Source organism: Branchiostoma lanceolatum, chromosome 1, assembly GCF_035083965.1.
Source record: "Branchiostoma lanceolatum isolate klBraLanc5 chromosome 1, klBraLanc5.hap2, whole genome shotgun sequence".
Lineage (NCBI taxonomy): Eukaryota > Metazoa > Chordata > Leptocardii > Amphioxiformes > Branchiostomatidae > Branchiostoma > Branchiostoma lanceolatum.
Window position 1 is genome coordinate 11,970,974 of NC_089722.1, and position 16,831 is coordinate 11,987,804.

The following is a 16,831-nucleotide window of genomic DNA, read 5'->3' on the forward strand; positions in this document are numbered from 1 at the left end:
AATCAGCTGTCCGCGTGGCTGGCCTATATGAACACGTTTCCGCTCATTTTTGGACATTCTGAGTTCGCCCTCGCTGTCGAAGGAGCTGCTACAAGGATTTACCGCTTGAAGAGAGCAAAGAAGTCTGATTGAACATGTCTGCCCGCCATCTATTCGCTTTTTGTGTGGTTTTCGCGCTTTTTGTGATGTACGTGTCAGCGCAGAACACAACAGCGGCCGCCCCCAGTGGGAATACCACTTCACCGGTAAGTCTTGGACATGTTTTCGTGTGCGTGAACTCTTCATGTTTTGTACAAAAGAACCCACGCTACATTCGGTGTTTTCCTCTCTTTTACCATTTTAAGATACAGTTTATTGGATAGTTTTCTAACCCGTGTTTAATGCTAGATTAGAGGAGTAACGTTGTTATTTAGGGCGGTTTTCATGGCTGTTGGAGCTGAACACACGTCTCATCCGTGAGCGCCGGGAGCGGGGTCGCCTGCTCTCCATCCATCTCCCGCTCTCCTCTGTGCGTTTGATGCCAGTTGATTCATTCTCCTGACAGAGATGGATTCTGTCCGTCTAGACAAAATGAGCCGATAAAAGTGCGGGCTGCTCTAGATGGTCAAATACGCGAAAGGATTTTCTGATTTTGTCTTTTAAGCCGTCCAACACATTTGTTCACAGCAAGATGAAGCGCTTTAGTTACCACCTCGCCATATTCTAGATCATACTCAACGCTATCAGCTGCTTTGGGCGCCATATTTTCAATGAGGACTTCAATCTGCCTCGTGTGGCTAGGCTTGTCGAATTTGCATTTGTGCGAAATGTGGACTAACCTTTTTGTTGTCGTGTTTTGGCAAATTCGAAGTTGAACCGTTGGGCGGTTCGTCACGCCAATTTGCGCTAATTGTGTCGGCTGGTTTTGGCGGCGTCACATCGCCCAAGGCGCCGGGGACTGGGGCAGACCGCTCGCTTATAGAGCGGAACGAGATGACATTATTTTACATCAACAGCACAGACCGGTGCCTTCGTAAACTTGTCTCCTCCAGGATCCATTTCTTGCTGAAAATGTCATAGACACTTGGTGAAAATTCGCTAATCTACCCGTTGATATCCGGCTAGCTCTTCTGGCAAATTTAGCCACCCACTTCGCGTCTTCGGCCGATTTTACTATGTTTTCGTCAGGCAAAATATGTTTTTTTATTCCAGCTTTGCTTGCCGAAAACGTGCAAGGTTGTAGAACTTGTGTAAATAGGGCAAACGGTTTGCTTATGGTTCTCGGCGTTAGCCGGCTTGATAAAAGATCGATAGGACGGATTGTCAAATTAATCGCCCTGTTTTGCCAATTTATTTCCTACACTATTCCTGCAACTTAGGTGTTAAGCTCGACGCTTAATCGCAAGAGAAGTGGCTTTGTTGGTCTAGTTTTCTGGTTAGCCGTTTGGCTTCACTGTCGTGTTGTTCAGACATGGCTGGGGTTCAGGAAATGATCTGGTTACATGGAGCCACACCCAACACCACGTGCGAAGCCTCACAAGTCTGTTAGGGCGGGGCCCGCACCAGGGTACCTCCTCATTGTGGATGTTTGTGTTGTGCACTTGCTGTGCCTGTCGCATTTTTCTGAAAATTATAGCACCAAAATGTTGCATGCAAAATGCAGCTATTAAATGGTTCATGTTTTTTTTTCTTTAGCACACAAAGTTAAGACTCAGTGTCAGGGGCTACTCAAGGGGTTTGTGGAACACTTTTGTGGTGAATTGGCCAAGTCATGTACATGTACTACCACTACCACTAGTATGGCTGCAAAAGAACGGTGGCTGCAGAAGTAGGTTTGTTATGAAGAGTAACTGTTACAACTTACAGGTGTGGAGATGGGTATTGCTGTACACATGTGATTGACAGGACACTCACCGTACAGATTCTTTTGGATGTGATTTAATTTTTGGGTCTGGCTGGTATCCATCAATCAACTTCTGCCAGTAACCTGCTGACTAACTTGCTATTTATGGAAACTGATCAATGAGTTAGCAATCCAGCTAGGGACTCATCCATGCAATCCTCCTTAGCAGTTTCCAGACCTTCGTTCAACTTCAAGTTCTGGGTGTATCTGGCATTTATTTTTTTGAAGGCCTGCAAAGGAGGCAACTGTATATACTTTCCAAGCAGAAGTTTGACTCTGGCTTGTTTTTGACGGGTTTTTAGGTAAGCTTGTCGAAAAGAAGTAAAGTGTGACATAATAGAAAGCCAGACAAAAATGCCTAAAAAGACTTCAATTAAAAAAACAAGCCGAGGCCGAACCTTTGCTTGGAGAGTCACTGTACATCCATTTATGGTATGATTGCAGAAGCATCACTTGCATCAGACATCATCCAGATAAAGGCAAAAGAGGAAGTGACAAGATAATGATGATGAAAAGGAAGTGATGTCGTGTCTGGAGATGGCAGGTGTTACATCACCTTCAGCCTGGCAGGGCTGGAAATACTGTAGTCTCTACTAGACTAACTATGCCAGCTATTGGGAGAATATTTGGGGTGTATGTGCACTTTTGTACACTCACAATTTGTAGCTGTTGGCCTGATGTCTGACTGGCTGCACCTAGATATTCATGTAAGATTATGTACATACAGGTGCAGTAGTACATAGACAAAGTAATACAGTATACAGCATGATGACAAAATAGTGAAAGTCAAACCATTCTTGTATCCCCTTTTTAGAATTTTTAAGTTAGTTGAAATTCTAATTTATGTCATGCATAGATATTAAATATAATCAAGTACACCTATTCCCAAAATGAATTTCAAGCCCTGTCTAGTTTAATAGTGAGAGATTATGATCCTGTAGATACAGGACATTATCATCAATTGTTCGTGCCCATAAATGGCAGCAATGGTTTACGACCATCGTTATTAGTCATCATTGCTCACAGACGCTTGTAATGCATAAAATGTAGACAAACTGTCTGGCACCACGAGTTGCCATAGCAACTAATCTGTGCATTATTTGAACAGGTAGATTCAATCTCGTGTTGGTTTTCAGAAATGTGACTGTCGGCAGAGCAATTTTGCATAGCCTGGATTATTATTGACCATAAATGTATTCTCCAGATTTTCATTTCTTTTTAAAGCATATTCTGTTAGGATGCTATTTGATATTGACAAAATATTTCTTACAAGAATGTTACATACAAAAAGCATCTTAAAAGTATTTGAGACTGGGCTGCCAAAAATACAAGCAGACATGCAAGCTGGTGCAGAAGATTGAGCAGAAGTGCTGGTATGGTGGAAAGATGCGAGACAGAAAGACGCCCTGAGGTGTAATGAATTAATCATTTAAAATGATACAGAAGTAAAATTAATTACCATTTTATAGTAGAGTCTTGGGGCAGTCGGGGGATTCCCATACTATCCTTTTTTACCTGGCCTTCTTAAACAGCACTGAAAAATATCATATACCTTATTTGATTGGATATTTATCATAAGCTTGTAACTGTAAGAGCATTAAGTACAATAAAGGTTGGTCATTCATTCATTCATTCATTATTTTTTTTTTTTTTTTTATTTATTCAAAATATGCAGACTGGCAGGATATCCTACTGGATATCCTGAATTGTTCTGACAGTAACAATTATACAAAATACAGGTCACAGTTCAATTTGATCTAAAATGTCCTTGAACTATAAAATAATTGCAAGCTTGTGTGCGTGGCATCAAGAATAAACCGTCGGACAGGAATGACGAGTTTAAATAGCCATAAATATACATGTTAGGACGATTTAAAGATCAATACAATTTAAAAACGATGGTTTTTACCACATTACACGTTTAAAAGTTCACGAAAGTGACTGGTTGTACAGTTTTGTGGCATGAAACAGAAACGAGTTCTTCAGCCGTTCGGTCCTACAAGTAGGTAGAGTTCTATGGTTATGGTTTCTGAGAGTTCTGCCGGTTTGTTGTTGCCGACTGCTTGTTGTCATGTAGTGCAAGGGATGGTCTTCAGATTGCATCTGTTGAAAGAGTTTTAAGGCTGCTTCGTCACGTCTAGACTTGAGCGCTGGCAGGTGGGCTGTCGTCTGGATACCTCCATTCCCGTTGATAATCCTCGATGCTCTCTTCTGGACAGATTCGACTGTTTTTGACTGGGTTTTGTTACATCCGGCGTACACCACGTTAGCATATTCCAGAACGGATCTGATTAGGGTTGTGTACACTGTCGTGAGGTCGTCTGGGGGCATACCACCTTTAGCAAGTAAGCGAAGATAGTGGAGACGTTGTGATCCCTTTTTTGTCGCATGTGAAATATGGCTATCCCACTTAAGGTTAGAGGTCATCTTGAATCCGAGGTAGGTGGCGCATGTGACAATAGGTACTTCTTTCCCACCCAGTATGAGCGGTGGAAGGACTGGAGGTATTCTGGAGAAGCATATTCTGAGTTCGTACGACTTGTCGCCGTTCATGACCATGTTGTTCTGCGTTGCCCATGAGTCAAGGTGATCGGCTTCCTCCTGCATAGTATCGTCCGTTTCCGCGGTGACACAGGGCATGCATCTGGACAGTCCAATGTCGTCTGCGTATCCAATATTTGTAGTTGTTGCGTGTTTGGTAGTTCGAGAGGACATGTATACTAGGAATAAGTAAGGTGACAGAACTCCCCCCTGTGGGACTCCGGAGGTGACATCTTTCCAGCTGCTAAACTGACCGTTGGCAGCGACACGTTGTTTCCTGCCAGACAGGTAACTCTGAATCCAAGTGAGCATTCTTGTAGCGATTCCACGGGTTGCCAGGTGCTTTAGAAGGATGCCGTGGTCAACCTTATCGAAAGCCTTAGACATGTCGGCGAGTAAAACTCGTACAACTGATGGTTGCTTGTTGTCAAGGTCAGTTAGCCAGGACTGATATGCCTTCAGCAGTGCGGCTGTGGTTGACGATTTTGGCATATACGCAAACTGGTCCTTGATCCAGGGTTTTATTAAAGGAAGGAGTCTGTTCAGCACGAGTCTCTCCTGCACCTTTCCCAGTGTGGAGATCAGGGATATCGGTCTCCAGTCTTTCTTACAGGTTGGGTGAGATGTTTTTGGTACAGGGCAGACGTTGGCAGTTTTCCATACTGATGGCATAATGCCCGTGTCGTAAGACACGTTCATCAGATGACAGATGACTGGGCCAAGGTCCTCACAGAACAGGCTAAGGACCCAGTTTGGTAAGTCGTCGGGGCCGCTGGCTTGTCTGGGGTTAAGGTTTCTTAGCATTGCTTTGACCTGGCCAATGTTGCAGAGCTCTAAGGAGTCATCGGTGGGTGGGAGTGGAAACATATGAAAAGTATTGCTATCCGACATTGCTTCTCCAAAAAAGTTGTTAAGTTCATCGGCCACCTGGTCTTCTGGGATGTTAGTGAAGGTGATCTTTCGTTTAGATTTCTGAGTACGGCCTAGTTCATTGTTCACGAAGTTCCACCAGTCCCGGGGTTTTTGCTTTTTTAGGTTCGCAATGCACATGTTGTAGTGATACTTTTTTTGCTTTCTGATGAGAGACTGCACCTGGTTTCGTAGCCTAAACTAGCTGTTGATGACCTTTATTTGGTGAGTGACTTGCCACATGCCTACTGCACTGTACTGTAAGGCTCTAAACATGACCAGCAGGTGTGTCCTCTCTACACTGTCAGTGTTTATATCTGAAGTATTAATTCCCTAAAAGCTGTTATCTTTTCTAAAGACTACAAAAACAAGAACAGATGTGGATGGTCTTGGGATCAGCACTTTCTCCAGTAGTTTCCTGTGACATTTTTTTTGACAGCTAAGGGCCTCTTTAGACCTACGACATTTTACAGTCGTACGATCATCGTCGTGGGCGACGTCGCCTGCAACGGTATTTTTTTTGCCGTCTAAAGACGATCAAAACAATCGTGCGACGGCAATAAACGGGGATTCCTCGAATTGTTGTGCGACCACCCCGGACCCAGTCGCACGACGTTCAGCGGGGGGCCTGTGGCTGTTTTTTTTCTCGTCTAAAGAAGAATCGTCGCCGGCGACGGAAGTAAGTGATATGCTAATAAGCCTACAGCGTGCTGTTTCCTGTCCGGGAATGAAAGTTTCTATCGTTTTCTTTGTAAATATGCATGCAGTCAGCAATGGAAACATATTTTTCTCATCCGAAACCGGTTATTCCGGCGCGACGCCCTGCTACCAGTGGCTGCTTCTCTAGTACGCCCCTATTCCTCGATCCCCGGGACATTGCCGGCGGCGGCCACGAACTCGGGTTAAATCCCGTCCGTCTGGTCTCTGTACCAGCCTCAATCTCTTTCTTTGTTGAGCACCGTTCTCATCGTCTCATCTACAGGGCAACAGTTGTTGCAAAGTCAGTAAAAGCTTCATCTTTTGCGTGACAAAAACAAGCGGTTCCCCGCCATGTTGAATTTGAGCGCAAGGGGTCACTTTGGGTCACACACGTGTCTAAAGAAAACCGTCGCCCACGACAATGATCGCACGACTGTATAACATCGTAGGTCTAAAGCGCACCTAAGCCATTTGTCTGCCTAAATACTAATCTCCAAGCAGATGTAGCAGACAGGCTGTTTTGATTGTAACTGGGCAACTGTTAAAAGTGCACTCCTATGGAAAAATCTGCAGAATACCATCAGGGCTCTTCAGAAAAATGTCGACACCACCAAATTAGTGTACACTTGAAATAAGCCCAGCTCGAAGATTACTGAAATCCCCCTTGATTTGAAGTACAGAACTATGTTTTTGCATGCTGAGACCTCCCCATGCTGTATAATTTACCATCCCTGGAGTTGTTCTTACATGGATGTAATGCCAACTACACCAGGGGGTGGATATAATCCTGAGAAATTCCTTCATCATGACTGATCATCCTGTAAGAGATGTAATTTGCTGTAACAAAACTTCCTCTTCAGTTAGTAAAGCCCTAATATCAAAGGCTTCAAAGCCCTCCATGCTTTTCTTGCATGGATTTTGTAATACTGTTTGTTATATAGACAATTCAAACTCTACAACTGGTTAACATTCAGAGATTTATTTTTAGTTGGGGCTGCACCCATCTTTCAGAAGGGAAGTAAACTTGGGGAGGTTGTGCCTTAGTAGTAGTGCCTTAGTAGAAACTAGAAACCCCTCTGTAAAAGAAATACACCTCGGCTACTAAATCAGCAAGGAAACTTCCTGCCCTACATGTATGTGCCACTAAGCAATACAAGGGTCTGAATGAAATGCACATGTTAGAAGAAGATAAAACACTTTACTTTCAGGCTGTGTGGCAAAGTTAATGCCATGCCATGTAATCCTCTAACCAGTTTGTCTTGGCTGGCGTCTAGGGTTACAGTCTGAAGTGGTCGGACATTTCTGCCCACAATGTGGGGAACACAAACCTGATAACACAGGGTCTTGGCAACCACTGATCTGTGCAGGGTTTACACAGGTCAAGAAGAGCCTCCCTTTCTGTAGAGGTCATGTCTCCTACTTAGGGGTCACTCCTTATCTCAGGAGTCCATCTAAGTTTTGTTCAGGGATGTCTTGGGTTTCAATAGTCCGTGGGCTTTTGGATTGGGGAGATTTTTACTTCTGCAGTATGCATATGTGTATTTTGCATTGTAAGACTGAATGATTCAAATCTCTTTTCCATCTTTTCTGATGATTATCTGAAACATCCTTTAGAAAACTCTACAAGATGATGTACCATGATCACAATTATTCATTCCCTTTTCATTGTGATTTATTCTTTTACTGCAACAAATTCATCATCGCATGATTAATAAACTAATCTCCAATATTCAGTAACTCAGTTAAATGTATTTAGAAGTTGTAATAAGCCCTGCAGAGTTCCTTGCGCAATCACCCATGCACTGGGTAATTGGTTGCAAACCAACTGTAGTCTTTTGTGTCCCTGTTTGGGAATACTTTGTCTCCTACTGGGAACATTATTAGAGTGCTCTTGGCAGACTGTAGGTGTGCCAATGTTTATTTCTGGGGGAGCGCTGATTTATGATTCAACATATGAGCCAGGTTCTTATGCTGTAGTTATTGTGTCTGCGCTGTTTTAAGATCTCTCCAGCAGCAGACTGTATATTGAACATAGCCAAATGGTTCCCCTCAAAAAACACAGGGCTCCTCCAAGGTCTGTGAAGGAGGCTAGTTAGCAATCTGTTCTGTTGGAGAGCACTAATGACACAGACTCTACTTACATTCACATGTGTCTGCAGGTTCCTGTATCACAAATTTACTACTAGTAATTTGTACAATGTTTAAAACAAGTTTACTGTACCAGGTTTTTGGCTGCAAACGAACTGTGCGATTGTGTTTCGCTGTTTGCAAATACTTATGGAGAGTGTTTTTTTTACCTTCAAGTGCTCTGAGTGCTTCATTTTGCAGTGTTCTGTATACAGCTGGCTGAGATCCATAGAACAAACAGACAAAACACAATCAATATCTACAAACAACAGGCAGGGTGACTGGTGATTCTGTAGGACTGGCAACAGCTGCCCTCTTAAAGATATTCCTCACACCATTAGTAGATTATGTCACAATATTTGTTCGTTTTTCACGTTTTTAGGACTTCTATTTTGACTACCAGGGTAATTAACAGGTAACCAAAGTACCAAATTGAATGTGAAAGTTGCTTTTTGTACCATGGTGTTGACATGTATCTGGGAAACATTGATTAGAAAATAAAAAGTTCAGCGACTGACAAAGATAGTGGATTCTATCGAAAACATCTGACCGTTTACAAAACCTGCCCAGTTGCTTGAGAAACTTTTGTATTGTGTATCTTATTAGCAGGATGTCTTACATTAATCGACATCTTGTGAATCATGACTGAAGTTACCCTGTTCAAAATTTCAACAGTTGGTAATTTTATTTTCCTTTCTCCACAGGTTACGTCAGCCCCTGGTAACATGACGACCACGCCTTCCCCCAGTGGAACGACGGCCACAGTCTCCAGGTAGGAACAGTCTATCTTATATTCATACACGTTTGGGAAATCTTCATGCAGATGGGAAATTGCAACATTTTCAGACACACTTTTTCTCATGGTAAGAAGAAAGAGGGGTAGGAAACTGAAAAGATGGAAGGATAACATCAGAGAATGGGCGGGCGCGAGTGAGACAATTATTAAGAGCAGTAAACCGAGAAGGGTGGAGAAAACTTGTTGCTTAATCTTCTGTGGTGCCCCAAATTGACTAAAGGATAGATAAGATGATGATTTTCTGACACATGCAAACATTGAAGCAGAAGAAAGCATGATAATACAGAGTTGTATGTACATGTAAGTGGCAATGAAACATTACAGAAGACGCAATCAAAGAGTCAAAGGAATGTGTCATTATTTATAATCTTCCCAAACTTACATGCACCTTTGTCCTAGACAGACATTTGTAATTGTGAGCTAGGATTTACAAAAGTATCCAGAAGGATTATGCATTTGATGAAGAAGAAAAAATGTTTTTGTTATAAGTCAGTGACCTGGAAAACTAAATCTGCATTCCTGAAAGCTGATTCAAACCTGAAAACAGACCATGTTACCTTTTGGGCTGATTTAATTATTTGGGCCAAACTGATTTTACGCTCTGAATATCATCGTCCCTTTGAGGTCTTAACTAACCTGGATAAGAAAATGTGCTGTTTTCTAATGAAGTGAAGACCTTTCAGCTGCAAGGTGACCTAGTTTCATTGATTGCTTTTTCGTTAACAGTAGGTCACCTTCAGTGCCCTACATTCAGCATTGATTGACAAACATGTGGCTTTGAATGGCTGAGTGGCTATACTAGCAGTCAGATTGAGAGGTCATGGGTTCGATTCCTGGCATTCCTGACTAGCTAGATGTTTTCTCCTCCACCCAGGTGTAAAAGGAGGTACTAGGTGGAAGGAAAGGGATTAATATTGAGACCACCTTCCAATCCTGTACTCTAGATCCACTGCCCCTAAAGCCTCAAAAAGGCGACGGGACTGTCTTGACATACTTAAATCTGTGGGATGCTGTCTCCCAAATTTTGTTTTTAAATCGAATATCTGAACATCAAGTCCATCTAACCATCGTAAAACTGAGAGTGAGAACAAGATGAAACTGAATTGTCATAAAGCATTGGAGCCAAACATTACTATTAATTTTTCTTGAAAACCTAACCACATTTGTTTTTTTCTCTTGTAGCCTGGCAACTGTTGCCCTGGTTACTGCTGTTGCTGCCATGCTGTCCTAAGCCAAAGACGTCACCAGAGAAGAGCCATTCCACAAACCACCTGCAACCTAACAACCAAGCAGCCATAGCTTTTCTCACTGCTTCGACAGCAAGGAGGTTGTTTCACAGGACTGTGTTCCACTACCCAGCATTCCAGTTTCTAGGACACATAAGAATATGATTCCATCAATTACATCCTCATATAGCTTACAATAGCCTTCTATTCTAATGATCAAGTATTTTCAGTTTCATAACAGAGAATCACTTCAGTTGTGATAAGTATTGGCAATGCACTTAATGTTCTAGGCCATATCTGTGACAATGGAGCACCTTTACTCGCTCTAACTAAGTAACTTTTATTTCATTGGTGGGTTTGTTATCCTGCACTTTGTGACTCTTGGTTTTTCAAGTGGATTGGATGACTGACATGTTGCTCAGTTCATGGTATAGCTGTATTTCCATAGTCGTGTTGATGTGAATGTTTTATCGTTGTTGAAGACATTTTATCTTTAGAGGTAAGATTTTACCTGGGGAATGATGTGCCTATGGATGCTTAGATAGCCACTGCTTGCTAATAAGACAAAGATGCATCAGTATCCATGGAAACCAGGGCCTTTTGTAGCTTAGTGATATCTCACAAAACGGAACCTTTTTGACTCATCACTCAGTGTTAGAGCCATCCAACAATAAGACCCTGATTGGCTTTGATTGATTGCCTAAGCGAAGTCTCTGATTGGTTGTTAACTCTAAAATTTCATCGGTTGCTGAAGCAAGGACTGTGATTCGGTGTTGAGGTCAAGCTGTGATTGGTTGTCAAGAAATTGTGGGCTGTGATAAGGCTGTGACCAACATTGAGTGCTCCAAAAAAGGTCAAAGGAACATCATGATTAGAACAAAAGCCCTGGTTTCCATGGAGATGTAAGTCCGTAAAGATAAAAAGCTATTTTTGCAACTTGCTATCATGTGACAGGCTGGACGAGAGGTGTGTGACTAACTTGATTTGGTGACAGTTAGGAAAGCCTCGGTCCCAGCCTTGATTTTTGCTAACATAGCTTCTAGTTTCATACAGAGTTTACATGAAGGAGGAATTAGTGGGGTTGTTGTGAGTGGTACGTGTCAAAAGCTTTTACATTGTTTTGCACCTAGTAGCTGCATAGAAAGCAAACAGTACCCTCTCAAGTAGATGATTTGGAATAAGCTAAAATCTACACCCAGAAAGAGTAAAAAAAAAGTACTCTGGGCTTTCAGACACATCTATCCTTATCAGCTCTTACAGTCTTCTGAGCAAAGTTACCCAAGGAGTTTGCTAACCAGACTAGGTGGAAGTATTTATAACCATTGTTTCTCTCCAGATCATCTGCTTGGGGGGGTTGACTGTTCTGTGTGTTTGTAATTTTTGTGGTTAATGAGCGGACGAGATTTGCTTGTGTAAAATTAACCATGTGTATCTTGCAATAAAAGTTCCATTTCCCACAGTCTTGTTTGTAGTGATGGAAAGTCTAGGACGCAGAAAAGCATACCTTTACTTTTACCCCTCCTGCAAAGTAAGAATGGTAAAAATGTTTGCTGTGATAGAAGCTGCTTCCATGTACATGCAAACTAGGGCCATAAAGGTTATACATGTACATGTATAATGGTACTCTCCAAGCAGAGGTTTGATTTGCTCTGGCTGTTTTTTGACATGGTTTTAGTCATTTTTGTCAGGCTTTCTATTTTGTCCCGTTTTCTTCACGTCGCCAAGCAAAACAAAAAAGGCTTGGCAACAAAGAAAATGGGACAAAATAGAAAGTCTGACAAAAATGCCTAAATCATGTCAAAAACCAACTGGAGCCAAACCTGTCCTTGGAAAGTAGTACAATGCCTAGTTGTTTAGCAGTACTATAGTAATGTAAAGACAGAACTTAAATTTGTATATTATGCCATACTTCTCAATACATTTGCAACATTCTGAATCAAAGTTGCAACATGTTACTGAGTTTACAGACAAGGTGAACCTGTTCGGTACATTTCTAACATTCCTGAGGCCATATCAAGATGATTTACTGGATGACATACTGACGCTCATCGATTTTGGCAGGCTTCCCTGAGAAAAAGCGACCTTTGCCTTTTCAACAGATGGGCAATAATACAGTGATCCCATCCCGGCAGCAAGTTGCCACAAATCAAGATTTCACTGGGTATTTCACAGAATTCCAAAGCAGAGGACATGTCATCAGTGGGAGAATGAGATGTGGGCTCTGCAAAATGTCATCTGTAAATCTAGAATCCTGCAGTGCTGCAAATCAAGATGTCACCACGATCCATTCATGAATGCCTAATGTAGATTCTATAGAACTTGATAAATGAGCTGCATACTTCACAATCTTGCATGAGATGAGTCTGCAGAATGTCATTAGTATAAATCAAGATTGTGCAGTCTGCCCTAGAGTACGGCAAAATCAAGATGTTTGGGAGCCTTTCATAAAACTATCAAAATCAAAGACTAGATGGTCATGCCGATCATAAACATGTTAATGAGTGCAACCGCACTGGAGGTGACCGCCAGAAAGCCTGCAAAGGAGGCTTGAGGTGACAGCCTTAGCCAACTGATTGTTCAGACAGGGATGGCCCTATCTGGGTTTGGCATCCTTCCCAGTTTCCTGGAGTAAGCAGGAAGGAAGAGATAAAATTGAAGTCACAGCCTGAAATTAATGAGCAGAGATAAGGCAAATTTCCTGTTACAAAATCACATTGTGTTGATATGCTTCAGATTTTGTTCTCTAGAAAAGTTGATCTTCATCCTTTTCCACACTGCTGAGTTTCGTAAAATTTGATGCAAAAATGTAGCATTCAGATTAAAGGCTGGGAGGGGGTTATTATGGTCAGAGAAGTTGATGACTGGCCACCTGTACAGAATTGCAAGTGGTCAATCTGTATTTTCCACTTTGGCAGCATCTATTTCCCTTAGGTTTGTCTCAAGGATGGCAAGACTGATTAGTACACATCTATTCCTAATGGCAAGAGACAAAATTATTCCAGCAAGTCTGATTTGATTGCAGATTCATGGTTCTTACCATGGAACGTATTTCCTGGACACAGGGAGGATCATGTTTCTCTGTCAGATTAGACGTAGGCGCAGGTAGCTTTTGAGGTTCAGACCCAGGGCCGTCTCCAGGACCGTACCTTCTTGGGGTGGAAATTTCTTGTTGAGATGGATAAAAATTTCACCCTGGCCATCCTACAATCTGAAGTTCATGACATGAGACTGATGAAAACATTTTCGTCAGCAATGAAAATAAACAACACGGGCTAGCTACCAAGCAAATTTATAGTGGGATGGAACAAAAATTTGAAGCCGGAGTATTTTTCCATGACTTTGAGGTTGGGGTTGTTTGTGACTTAGATTTCAGGGACAAATTAGCCTGGGTGCCCTCCAAGTTAGTTAACCGCATGCCTAACAAGACCATCTCGAGTTATAGGTTTTCTCATTAATTATGTCAATGAGGTTCTCATTTGCAAAGCTGATATCTATTAATATTTCTCTCTTCCTCAGTTACATATGTCACATGTTTGAGAGTCCTATCTTTTGATGGATGTATAAACTTTCCTCATTAATCATGCAAATTAGATACTGATTTGCATAATAAGTATCTAATCATGTACATCAACACTCAAGCTATGTACTTACAAAAATTTATGACCATCCACCAAGCCCTTCTTGAGTAATTCCCTTTCAAAGTCTGAAGCAAAACCTGCCCCTGCTATAGCCAACCCATACGTCTGCTTGGAGACTACCTTACCAATGCCAACAGCTGGCTGACAGCCAATTTGTGTAACTGACGTTTCCTGCCTCCAATATGACCCCTCAGGACCCTTGCCCCTATCCATGACGCCTTAAATTGGAATAACACAGCCAACACTACACATACTTCAGCATACAATGTAACACATTTTTACACTTTTCTCGTTAATTATGCAAAACACTTCGCCCAAAATCTAATCATCTTGAGATGTCCCACATACACACTGACACACCAACTACGACAACAAACCATCCAGGCGTTCTCGACTTATTCTGTTCACTAACAGACACACAGACAAGCACCATCGAATAACCTTGTCGACGAAACCATTTCGTCGACGAAGGTAATTACATGTAGTTTATGCCATGTATAAGTATGCAGGGGAAGTATAAGGACTAACTGGGAGGGCACCCATTCTAACTTGGAGGGCAAGACATTCATCATTCTTGGGTGTAGAATTGGAATTTACGTACCAATGGTTTAAAGTGTAACTTTAGAGGTTAACATGTATACTACCTGACCTCCCTGCTGCCTAACCCATACCCAAAACATTTGGTGCCAAAAGGCCACCTCAGCAGGGAGATGAGCAAACTGCAGTAATGGGTTAAATTTCATGGCGCTGATCCAAGAAGCAGCCAATGAGAGTGCGGTAAGTGGAGACACTGAGGAGGTATGTTGCTATTTTCACCTCTCCAATAAAGTCTGACCTTCAGCGGTCATTGTTCATTTGAGCTCTTCACACTTTTCAACTGCACACGTACGTGCTTAGAGTACCTCCTGTTCTACAAAGGCAATAGATGGGAGGCTTCCGCGTTGAATTATCTCTAAGGCCACCGGACCAATTTAATTCGGTTGGTTCTCGGATGCAAATAATTCTTGTTAACTGGAAGATCAACATAAAAAGTCTGAAAGTGTACTCGGGGACAGTTTGATGGATTGAATACTAGCCAGATTCTAGTCAGCATCAACGGTTGCGTGTACTTTCATACACCAGTCCTGTAACCCCAGCATATTTTCCATGATGATAGGTACTAGTTAGGATGGGCGGGGCAAGTTTATGTGGATTTGGTACAGCCCCACCCTCCGGTGGATTTTATTGGCAGACCAAGGGCGGAGTATATTTTTAATCCACCAAACATAACCAATCATTAATAATTTCATCAGGTTCACCTGTCATTATTGCTGAGGTAAATGACAGACGGTCACCTAAACGTCAACTTCTGGTAAATATGTGGTTGTGAATAAAGAAGTTTGTTACTCAGTCATGAATACAGCTTTTCCCTAACTTGGGAAAACTAAATTCCCAATCAAGAACTTGGAAGGAAGACAACTGCTGAACATGGCAGTGACCCAAATTTTAACAAGGTCATATATTTGCACAGCCTCTCACAACTTGAGAAAAACTATGCACTCCTGACGACCCAACCTTAATTAGCCCTCCAGTTTGATGGCAGTTTGTTCACATTTTATTTGCACACGGCAGGCAAATAGAGAATTGGCCCATGGCAAATTTCCTGTCAGTGCCATAACCTACTGCCAGGCTGGGTTCTTTTAGCCTGTCCTGTGCATATTTGTTCATGTCAGCTATGTAAATTGTACTGCTACTGCTGACTCTAGTGGACAAACACATATACATGGTCAAGTTGTGCACTGTTGCTAATTTCCTACCCTCCACTGCAGCTAGCCCGGCAGCCACCCTAGCTAGTTTTCCGCAGCTCCCATACTTACTGTTTACATCTTTCTGACTGGATGCAATTTTCTGACTGGTAGCATGTTCTAATGGTTCGACATGTTTTCTACAGCATTGGCCAGGACAACAGCTCATAACCTAAAACAAGAACACTGAAATTGCATCCATAGCACCTGCTTTGGAGGCTACTAATTTCCTACCCTGGGAGACCAGACCAAATATGGCTATAGTGCATGGTAGGGGCGTGCTGGATCGTGGGGGACAGCGGGACGGTGGGGCCGGTAAAGTTCGGGCACACTGCGGTGGTTGATCGCGCCGAATATGGGGTCTGGTCACCCAGGGTACTAATTTCCAATCATGTGTGCTGCCAGGATTCCAGTGTTTTTGTCTGTCTTTTTTTTTTTGAGCCAATACCTTTGCTGAGAATGCAGTTGCTTTTCTCCCTGTCTGCTATCAAAGGCTTGTTCTGTGGTGGTGCATGGTGGCTACTTTTTTCACTGGCCACCTGGAAGACACACAGGCCAAGGGAGGTACAAAAACCAGCCAGTATCATACCTGCTTGAATATTTTACCGCTTCCTTTTTGTCACATGGAGAATATTTCAGCTGGCAATGATGAAGTCTACCTGGCTTGTGACTTCTAAATTATTCATTCCTGGCCATAATGTCGGTGAGCAGACATAGGATCCAGTCATCATGATGTGGATTACTCGTGATCATCAATGATATATAACATAAACCATAAAGCACAATGATAGATAACCACGAAGTGCCGCCAGGAATTACATGCATGTCTCCATAAGGAAAATTGTCGTCCCTAGCAGACGTGACAAAAATTGCTGAAAGTATGATAGGCCAAACCAAATTAATTTCTTGCTTCTTGCAACTTCTTTGACAAGACGTCAAGATGAAAACAGGGCTAAGAAAACTTGACTTTGAGAACAAACATTTCTAAAGCTGCATTACCAAGGTACAGATTTTCATTTGTACCCCTCATACTTATGTTGATATTCCAGATCAGCATAATTTTGTCAAAAAGCAAGAATAAACAATTTGAATTTGAGTGGCTTTAGGATATGATAACTTATATGATGAAGATACACTAGCCCAGGTGATTTTACAACCCGTCCTGGTGAGCAACCACCTGTTCTCAGCAACCATTTTTCCTCAGGTCCTTGAGTGATTGCTTGAATCCA

General features: G+C 42.2%; 1 long non-coding RNA gene across 1 annotated transcript; it reads left to right on the plus strand.

The window, feature by feature from the left end:
• The first annotated feature begins 36 nt into the window (after positions 1-36).
• Positions 37-11,639, plus strand: LOC136434673 (uncharacterized). The gene is made up of 3 exons (XR_010755774.1): positions 37-245; positions 8,863-8,930; positions 10,137-11,639. It is a non-coding gene; the product is annotated as an uncharacterized lncRNA (long non-coding RNA).
• Positions 11,640-16,831: the final 5,192 nt, after the last annotated feature.